Source organism: Spinacia oleracea, chromosome 3 (genome assembly GCF_020520425.1).
Source record: "Spinacia oleracea cultivar Varoflay chromosome 3, BTI_SOV_V1, whole genome shotgun sequence".
In the NCBI taxonomy this organism is placed as follows: Eukaryota; Viridiplantae; Streptophyta; class Magnoliopsida; order Caryophyllales; family Amaranthaceae; genus Spinacia; species Spinacia oleracea.
In genome coordinates, this window is record NC_079489.1 from 78,142,603 (window position 1) to 78,152,300 (window position 9,698).

Genomic DNA, 9,698 nt, shown 5'->3' on the forward strand with positions numbered 1-9,698 from the left:
ATCCATAAAATCTTTCTTTAGCTTTGAACTCTATTGTCTAGGTGTTCTAACAATAGTTCATATCTTTTGTTACTTTCAACAAGTAAGACTAGCTTGTTTTGAATGATATAGAAATCAATCAACTTTCAAAAGTCCATCAAAATAGAGCTTTAGAACGTTAACTTGTTGATATGTTCTAAGTAACAATGCCAAAGATTTGTGGAACTCAAATCAAGAGATTGATTTGAACCTAGTAAAGTTCTTTATTGTTAAAGAGTACGTTGTTTGTTTTAATCAAGCATATATGACTCAACCCGTAAATGACCATTTCATTCAAATAAACAAAAAAACATTGTTTTTGTTTCTCTTGACTGTGAGTCTTTCTGTGTTTGAAGCAGAAATTTAGGTGTGTTGATTATGGAACAAAATAGCCATTAAGTTCCATCCTTGAATGGACTTAAAACAAACTAGATGACCCTACAACTAATGTAGAATTGCCATGTTTCATTTCCCACTTGTAGGTCATTAGTGTATCCTAGCTTCCATCATTTGAGTTTTTACCGAAGTAAGAACCTCAAGAGGTATATGATACCAAGGAAGTTTGACTGCTAGGTTACTTTTTCTTTAAACATGAACTTATAGGTAGAAACGAAATTGTAAGTTCCTTTCACTTGTTCCTTGATTTCCTATTTCTTGTACCCTTTCTTATAGGCTTAAGAATTGACTTCTCTAGTGTTGACTTTTATCCTTTGTTAGACATGTCCAATGTCACTCCAACAAGGTTCTTACCATTTAATTTATGTTGAATATTTTGCTTCAACTAGACGATCTTACCAGAAGCTTCTAAAGTTCTCTAAGCATCGATCTATTCGAATGTCTAGGGCCTAGACTCATTCGAGAATTAAATGGAAAAAGATATTAGGTTGTTAACAATTGGTAAAGCTGAGTGTTTAAACTCAATGCTTTATGATCTCAAAATTACATTGTATTTTGAATTCACAAGCACCAATCGGTTTGTCATTCGACTTTGATAGTCGAAAACAACCATAAAAGTCGCTAAAAGAAACGTACATTTTAAATTGCTCACTTTTTCTCATTTCCGTGAATTGTTCTTAGATTCACTACCAATCGAGGAAATTTATTGTTACCTTTCGGATTTACTACAGTGCAAGATATTTAATTATAAACAATAATTAAAACATACATTTGAAGCATGCAAAGTCTAAACATTTATCATGAGTAATAACTTGAAAATTAAAGCAATCATGCAATTTAAACAAGTCATTTGCATTTTATTCGAATTTATTGTTCCCACAGTTGTGAATAAAATGATTCCAAGATCCTTAAATCATTGAAGAATTAAGCACATTATGTATTTAGACTCAATTCTAAAATATTTTAGCTAAGCAAATCCTTTGCTAATAGTCTAGAAACTACTCTTGGTTGATAGGTACGTCTAAGAACTTATTAGGTAAACCTATCTCATTTTCCACGACATAAAAGGACTCCTTACTTATATCGTTGACTTTCACCAAAACTAACATGTACTCACAATTATTTGTGTACCTTACCCCTTTAGGATCAGTAAGTAACACCTCGCTATGGCAGAAAACTATTACTAAGATTGATGTAAAGGTTAACCAAGTAAGTGTTATTTGGCATTGCACCTTTTAACTCAATTTTTTAAAGTTTGGAACTTAAGGCTTTTACTATGTTGGTTAGATTTTAAGTGAACTAAAATCCTTAAACATGCAACATAATCAAGCCATAATCTCATTCATAATTAAGACATATTTAAAGCAATAAATAACTTAAAGCATGCATAAGATATAAATGTGATCTAGTATGGCCCGACTTCATCTTGAAGCTTCAACTTCAAACTCCATCTTGAAAATGGATTGGAAACTCCGTCTTGAATTTCACCATGGGAGGCGCCATTTTCTTCAAATAGGATATGTTGTAATTGAAACTAATTACAATTATTTGATGGTACGCAGACCATATTTAAAATAAAAACTTTGGTGCATTAGACCAATTTTCAAATTAATGGTACGCAGACCATATTTTCTATCCTATTTGTGTCATACTAGTCACTTTCCAAAACCTGCAAAACAGTACATTTACTATATACCATTCACCCATTCATTTATCAATGAATGACCCACATAGCAAGTTAGTAGAACATATTATGCATCACATAAATATTTGCAACAACTAATTAAGGCTTCCAATAATCTACAAATTATTCAATCCTTATTAGTTCTAATCGAGTTATTTTAACCTTAAAGGAATGTAGACCTAATCAAGAGTTTAATGACTAAAATGCTCCCACTAAAACCAAGAAATTTACATGCATTACAAATTTTAAACATAAAATTGTATTTCCTAGTCCAATAGGAAACTTACAAATTTAATTAAAATTTAAATCTCATATAAAATATTATTTAAATCCCTTTATTTTATTTTCAGTTGATTAAAATTAATTAATTTAAATTTTATCAAGGTTTTTATTTTAGTAAAATAATTAGTATAAATAAAATTATAATAATTAAATTAATCAAAACTAAATTCTAAGAAAAAATTAAATTACGAAATTAAACTTAATTAAAATCGTTTTCAACCGAAAAATTAAAACGTACCAACGGGCTAAGATAAAGCCATAGGCTTGCGCCCATCCCTCGTCAAAGCCTCGTAGTAGCAGCGCCCATGGCCTGCTACTTGCGATTGTCGTAGCACAAGCGTCGAGCAGGCCACGCATAGCGCGCAGCAAGCAACGCTCGCTGGGACAAGCCAGCGCTCGCTGGGGCGAACCAGCGCTCGCTGCTCGCGCGCGCGGCCTGTGTTGCTCGTTGCCTTCATCTCGCCTCTCGCTCACATGCACACAGCACACACCGCACAGGAGCGTGGCCCCGCACGCATGCTCGTGCCTTGCTCGCTGCCTAGTACCACATGGGCGACGAGCTCCCTTGCATGAAAATCAAAACAAATTCTAAATTATTCGAATTTCAACAAATTAATTACAATTACAAATTAGGTTGTACAATTAACAAGATTAGGCTTTAAAATTGTTAAACATATACAGTAGGTCAATCATAGATTCAAGATTTACATACAAGATTCGTAAATATTTAATTAAACATCATAAAAATTACAAATTTTGCGTTCGAAAAACTAAAATCTCCGAAAAATCATAGTTAGGCTCCGAATTTGGGAATTTTGGGTTCGGCATTTACATGCGAAATTCACTATAAAATTATAAGATTCCGACCATTATTGACAAATCTGCTGAAAAATCATGCGAACATATAATCAAATAATCGCACGAATTTGCAATTAATTACATACACGAAATTAATCACCCCTTTAATTCATTGCAAATTTATAAAATTTAACCATGTTAACTATAATTGATTATGGAATTAATTAGAGGCTCGTGATACCACTGTTAGGTTATGACAAATATAAACAATATACTTCAAGCGAAAAAACCATAAAGCCAGGAATCCAAATTAATTGCCACATGGTCAATTAGCATAATTAGGATACATACAATGTGATGCGTGCCTTCCCTAGCTGCTCCCGAACCGAACAAGAACAAGTTTAGGACTCCAAATGTCGCCCCTCCATAGATAGTCCACATCACGTTCGGATCCGCCTTAGATTCAACAACCTAGGATATTCTCTAAGGTATTATGTTTATTCGGAAAGCTTAAATAATAATTTAGGCAAATGTTTAAATTCTTACTTGAACTTAACCTATGTGAATACTTATTGAATTGTTGTATAAATTGTGATTATGAACCACGTATTTATAGGGTGGAAATTACAGAATTAGAATTCTACTAGGATTCCAATAACTAAATCCATTAGGATTCTAGTTGAATTAAATCATTAGAATTTAATGTTTAATCAAACACCTAAGTGTTTCAGAAAAAAACATTCTATTCCAGTAGAATTAGGAAAACGATATGAAGCAAACAATTCTAAACGACCAAGGACTTGGTCGTACGAAGCCTCGCAGCCACACAACCCACAAGGGGCGTTGGTGCTCGGCTCGGCCCAAGGGTTGGGCGCTGCTCGCTGGGCCTGCCTCACTCGCTTGCGCGCTGGGCCTGCCTTGCTGCTCGCTTGCGCGCGGGGGCTTTGCCGGGCGCTGGGCCTGGCTTCGTGTGGGGCCTTGCGTCTAGCAAGCTCGTCAATCGTTTCGTACGTCGCGCTTCCGATTCGTTTTCCGATTCCGGAATTCATTCATTTCCGATTCGAACAATATTTAATATTTCCGATTCCGGAATTTATTTCCGATTCCAACACATATTTAATATTTCCGATTCCGGAATTTATTTTCGATTTTGACAATATTTCTGATTCCGGTAATATTTATGTTTCCGGCAATATTTCCAATTCCGACAATATTTCTATTTCCGATAATATTTTTCGATACGTACCATGTTTCCGTTTCCGGCAACATCTACGACTTGGATAATATTTATATTTCCGTTATGATCCATATTTTCGTTTCCGGCAATATCATCATTTCCGGAGTATTCATATTTCGCCCTTTGACGATTTCAGCTCCCACTGGAACCGAGATCCGTCGTTTCCGAATGTTCATAAATAGAGTATTTAATTCACTTAAATACTTGATCCGTTCACGTACTATTTGTGTGACCTTACGGGTTCAGTCAAGAGTATGATGTGGATTAATATTATTAATTCCACTTGAACTGAAGCGGCCTCTAGCTAGGCATTCAGCTCACTTGATCTCACTGTATTATTAACTTGCATAATTAATTAATACTGAACCGCATTTATTAGACTTAGCATTGAATGCATCCTTGGACCATGGGCATTATTTCCTTCAAAATATAGAGCATTCTTTTGTCCATTTTTAGTCTTTTCGTTAGTATAGTACTGGGCGCCCTATTGGCTCTATATAATAATTAGGCACTCATTTGGAGGGGATCGTAATTGTATGTTTGTCCACTAATTATGAAAAAAATTGGTTCCAATTCAAAGTTAAGGTTACCTTAGAAATCAACGAATATTGCGTATAAATATAGATTGCACATGTGCATATTTTACTTTTATTTTTATAAAAATGAGTATGCAAATCCAAACAAAAATATCGTAGTTGGTAAATTAACAATAAAGGGTGCAACTATAAGTTTAGTGTTTTAAAGCATACACCAATAATAAAACCACCGCCAATGTAAAAAAAATGATAAAACCATAATATTGAAGTACTAAATAAAGATTGAATATCTAAGAAATACCATTGAAGTGCTAATATATATAAAACATAATATTTTTTAAACAGTGCCATTGCACGGGTATTATACTAGTTCACTATAAAAACATAAGATTCCGACATAAATTGATAAAACTGCGGCCGAAAATCCTGCGAACATATAATTAAATAATCGCATGAATTTGCAATTAATTATACGAAACTGATTCACCCCTTTAATTCTTTGAAATTTTGAAAAATTTAATCCATGTTAATGTAATTGATTAAGAAAATAATTAGAGGCTTGTGACACCACTGTTAGGTTATGAACAATTCAATTGATATGCGGAAAAACCATAAATTGCCAGAATCCAAATTAATTGCACATAATCAGGTAGCATAATTCATGTTACATACTATGTAATGCATGTCTTCCCTAGCTTCTTCAGAACCGAACAAGAACAAGTATAGAGCTCCACATGTCGCCCCACCGTAGATAGTCCACAGGACGTTCGGATCCGCCTTAGGTTCAATCAAATAGGATATAGTCTAAGGTATTATGCACTCGGGATCTCACTATTAGTGATAGGAAAAAGTATTGAATATATATATATATTCAAGTAGTCTATTTAATTTATGACCATGGGTCATATATTTATAGGAAAATAGATAGTCGAATCCTACTAGAATTAGGATAACCAAAACCCTTAGAATTAGGATTTAGGTTAATTACAAACTCTTATATTATAGAGTAATCCCAAACTCTTAGATATTTGGATAATCATAAAACTCTTAAGTAAGTAGGATTAGGAAAACGGATAGCTTGTGGCCCAAGTTACTTGTCGCGTAAGTAACCTTGGCGCCTTGATATGTGCGTTTTATATAGTGTTTCACCCCCTTCCCTTAGTACTTTTTATGTGTCAAATGAGCTCTTAGGAGCCATTTTTAGTACTAATATGCGTTATTGAGTGTGCCTTGAGTTTCAGGTTTAATTATGAGAAATCGGTCTTTTTAGACCCGTTTCATGGTGATTTAGGCCACTACGCGAGTCCAAGGAAGTTCGGGACCTTTTTCGTCGACTTTCGGGAGCCTTGGATTCTTATGGTCGAGCCCCGAGAGTTAGACTCGGTGATATGGGCGAAGGATATTGAAGATTGCAAATCGCCCTGTGAGCTGAGGGCGAAATGCAACCATCGGGCGGAAAGAAGAGGAAATTAAAGTCATCTACGCGCGCCCGATCGGGCGCACTTGGCCCGGTCCGGATCGGGCGGCCAAATAAGAGCAGCTGAGAAGAATTCGCAAACCGCCCGATCGGGCGGAATTTGGCCCGATCGGGCCGACTGTCGAGCACTTCGCCCGATCGGGCGACGCCAACCTCCAGCAGTTTTCGCGCATTTACTTTTCCGTTTTTTAGGCTTTATTTTGGCAAACTATATAAACAAGCCTTAGTTAATTTGAGAGGCATCTTATTTTCTAGTATTAGACCCTTAGTTTATTTGCTCTTAATCTAGTTTTCTCTCAAATTTGTTCCAAGCACTTATTTTTGGTTTCAATCAAAGCTACAATTTTTAGTTCATCCTTTTGTTCTACATTTAGGTATTGCTTCTATTTTGCTTTATTAATTACTTTTGATCATGTTTTCCATTATGTTGATTACTTTGTTAATTGTTACTATGCTTGAGTAATTTATTTTCTAGGGTTTGGGGATCCTTGAATAGTATGAAGGGACATTGAATAATTGTGATTGTTGGCATTGTAATTAATTCCTATTGATTGGTTTATTTCACTATACAATTAGATTTGTGCAGGTTTAATTGTGGTAGTTATGCAATATCAAATTAAGATTCGAGAGATGCAATTTGATGTTTAGGCTTGTGTCAATAGGTGGAATTAGAGTTAATACGTAGCGAGAGCCCGTTAATTCTAAGTGTATGATTAGTACCGACTTGAGAGAGCATACTAGACTAATTGATTACTTTGTTGACTATCGCAATTGTTTATTGTCCTGGATTGTTATTTGTTGGTGAACCTACACCCTAGATTCCTTAGTTTATTGATTCTTATTCGTTTAATTATCGTAGTAGTTTTAGCAAACCATCAAACCAACTCTTGTTCCCAATAGTCTAGTCTTATTGATTAATAGTAGAAAGAACACTGTTTCCCTGTGGATTCGATCCTGACTTCCCTTGCTACCTAGCTAGTGGATTTAGGTTATTTTTTATTAGGTGATACGACTTTAGCCTGTCAAATTTTGGCGCCGTTGCCGGGGAAACGGTTTTATTTTCTGTTGTTGATTGCTTATCCTAGATTATTGTTTGTTACTACTCAAGGAACTCACGTTCCTTGAGACCGGATCTCACATTGTTTTGTAGTCTTTGTCTATGCCCAGGACTGTAGGTACTAGTAATCTTACTCCATTCGATCCTGAGCCCGAAAGAACCTTTTGTAGACGAAGAAATTTCATTGCACAGTGTGGGAATTACTCTGATTCTGATCATAATATTGGCGATCTTTTTCCTTCAGATACAGATTCAGTTTCAGAGATAGAGATGGGTGACGAAACTCTACTACCGCCACCTACCCCACGGCTTACAGACTATTCTAAGCCAAGTTTGTCCGTGCTACCAAAAGCGATCATGCCTTCCATTGCAGCTGAGACCTTCAAGATTGAGCCTGCATTGATTAACATGATTGAGAGACGCCAGTACGGTGGGGAACCAGGTGAAGATCCGAATATTCACATACAGTCCTTCATCCAATATTGTTCCACCATCAAGCAAAAGGGATTGACTCCGGAACAGACTATGGAGATACTTTTCCCGTTCTCTTTGAGTGGGAAAGCTAAATTGTGGATTAATGGGTTGAATCGGGCGGCTTTGAAAATCACTAATTGGGAGTCCTTGGCTCTTGCTTTTTATGTTAAATATTTTCCACCTGAGAAAACAGCTCGTCTAAGGGGTTAGATATTGGGTATCTCACAACAAGCAGATGAGATTTTGTTCGAGGTCTGGGAGAGATTCAAGGATTTGCAAAGAGAGTGCCCGCACCATGGTTTGGAAGATTGGTTCTTGATTCAGTAGTTTTATAATGGTCTGGGCAATGAGTCTAGATGTTTGTTGGATTCAGCTGCCAGTGGGAGATTCATGCAACTTGAGGTGCCTAGAGCTATGGAGGTGATTGAGGAGATAGCCATTCACAATGCCCAGTACGGGAATCCTAGAGGTTTATCTAATAGGGGTGGTAAGAATGATTTAAATTCTATTGAACAATTAACTGCCCAATTGACTGCTTTACACTATAAGTTTGATAATATGCAAGCAGCCAATGCTCAATCTGCCCAACCTGTTGTGTAGCTGCTATGTGTGCCCAACCTGCTACTGTTTGTGAAAGTTGTGGAATGTCTGGTCATTATGCACAGGAATGTAGGAGCTCTGTTGAACAATGTAACGCATTTCAATCCTACAAACAAAATAACCCATTCTCCAACTCTTACAATGAGGGCTACAAAACCAACCCTCTACTATCCTACAGGAGCAACAATATCCAGAACCCTCACCAAGTCCAACATCCACCACAACAACCATACCAACCCCCACATCAACAATCCTACCAACCACGGAACAACTACAACCAACAGTCTAGTGGACCACCTGGGTTCCCTAGACAACACACATCACCTCCACCACCACAACCTCAAGCCACACGGCCTGACCCTATGCTAGTAGAGATGAGAAACATGATGCTACAAATGCAAAAATCTGTAAGTGAAAAGGATGCAAAGATCGATGCTGTTACTGCTCACAACAAGATCATTGATACACAGTTGGCACAGATGGCTACTACTATTGCAGGGAGGCCACCAGGCCAATTTCCTTCACAGCCCGAAAATAGGGAGACTGCTAATGCAATTACATTGAGGAGTGGTAGGGATTATGATGGTCCTTCTATGCCGGTTGAGGTTGATTCTGGGGTGTCTGCTAGTGGTCTGGTCAGTGAGGAAATCCCAAAGATAGTTATGGATGGTAAGGAAGCTGAAAAGGTAGTCAATGAGAATGAGGCTACAACTGAGGTTAAGAAGGGGACAGATATTCAAGTACCACCTATTGCACTCCCCTTCCCAAACCGGCAACTCAAGAATAAGCTAGACAAGCAGTTTGGCAGATTCTTGGAAGTGGTCAAAAATTTGCAGGTAACGGTTCCTTTTACTGAATTAATTTTACAGGTTCCTGCTTATGCTAAATTCATGAAAGATATTTTGACCAGGAAACGTGCTTTTTGAGAGGTAGAGACTGTAGCTTTCACTGAGGAATGTAGTGCTTATTTGCAAAACAAGTCTCCACCTAAACTTAAAGACCCCGGGAGTTTTTCCATCCCATGTAACATTGGCACTGTATTTATTGATAAAGCTTTATGTGATTTAGGTGCTAGTGTGTCTGTCATGCCTTTGTCTGTCTGTACTAAACTGAATATGGGTGAGCTTAAGGTTACTAAT

At 36.8% G+C, this 9,698-nt stretch overlaps 1 non-coding gene across 1 annotated transcript; it reads right to left on the reverse strand.

Annotated features, from left to right (window-relative positions):
- Window positions 1–8,154: 8,154 nt before the first annotated feature.
- On the reverse strand, window positions 8,155–8,261 carry LOC130470988 (small nucleolar RNA R71). Its single transcript, XR_008931695.1, has one exon. It is a non-coding gene; the product is annotated as a small nucleolar RNA R71 (small nucleolar RNA).
- Between the last annotated feature and the right edge of the window lie 1,437 nt (window positions 8,262–9,698).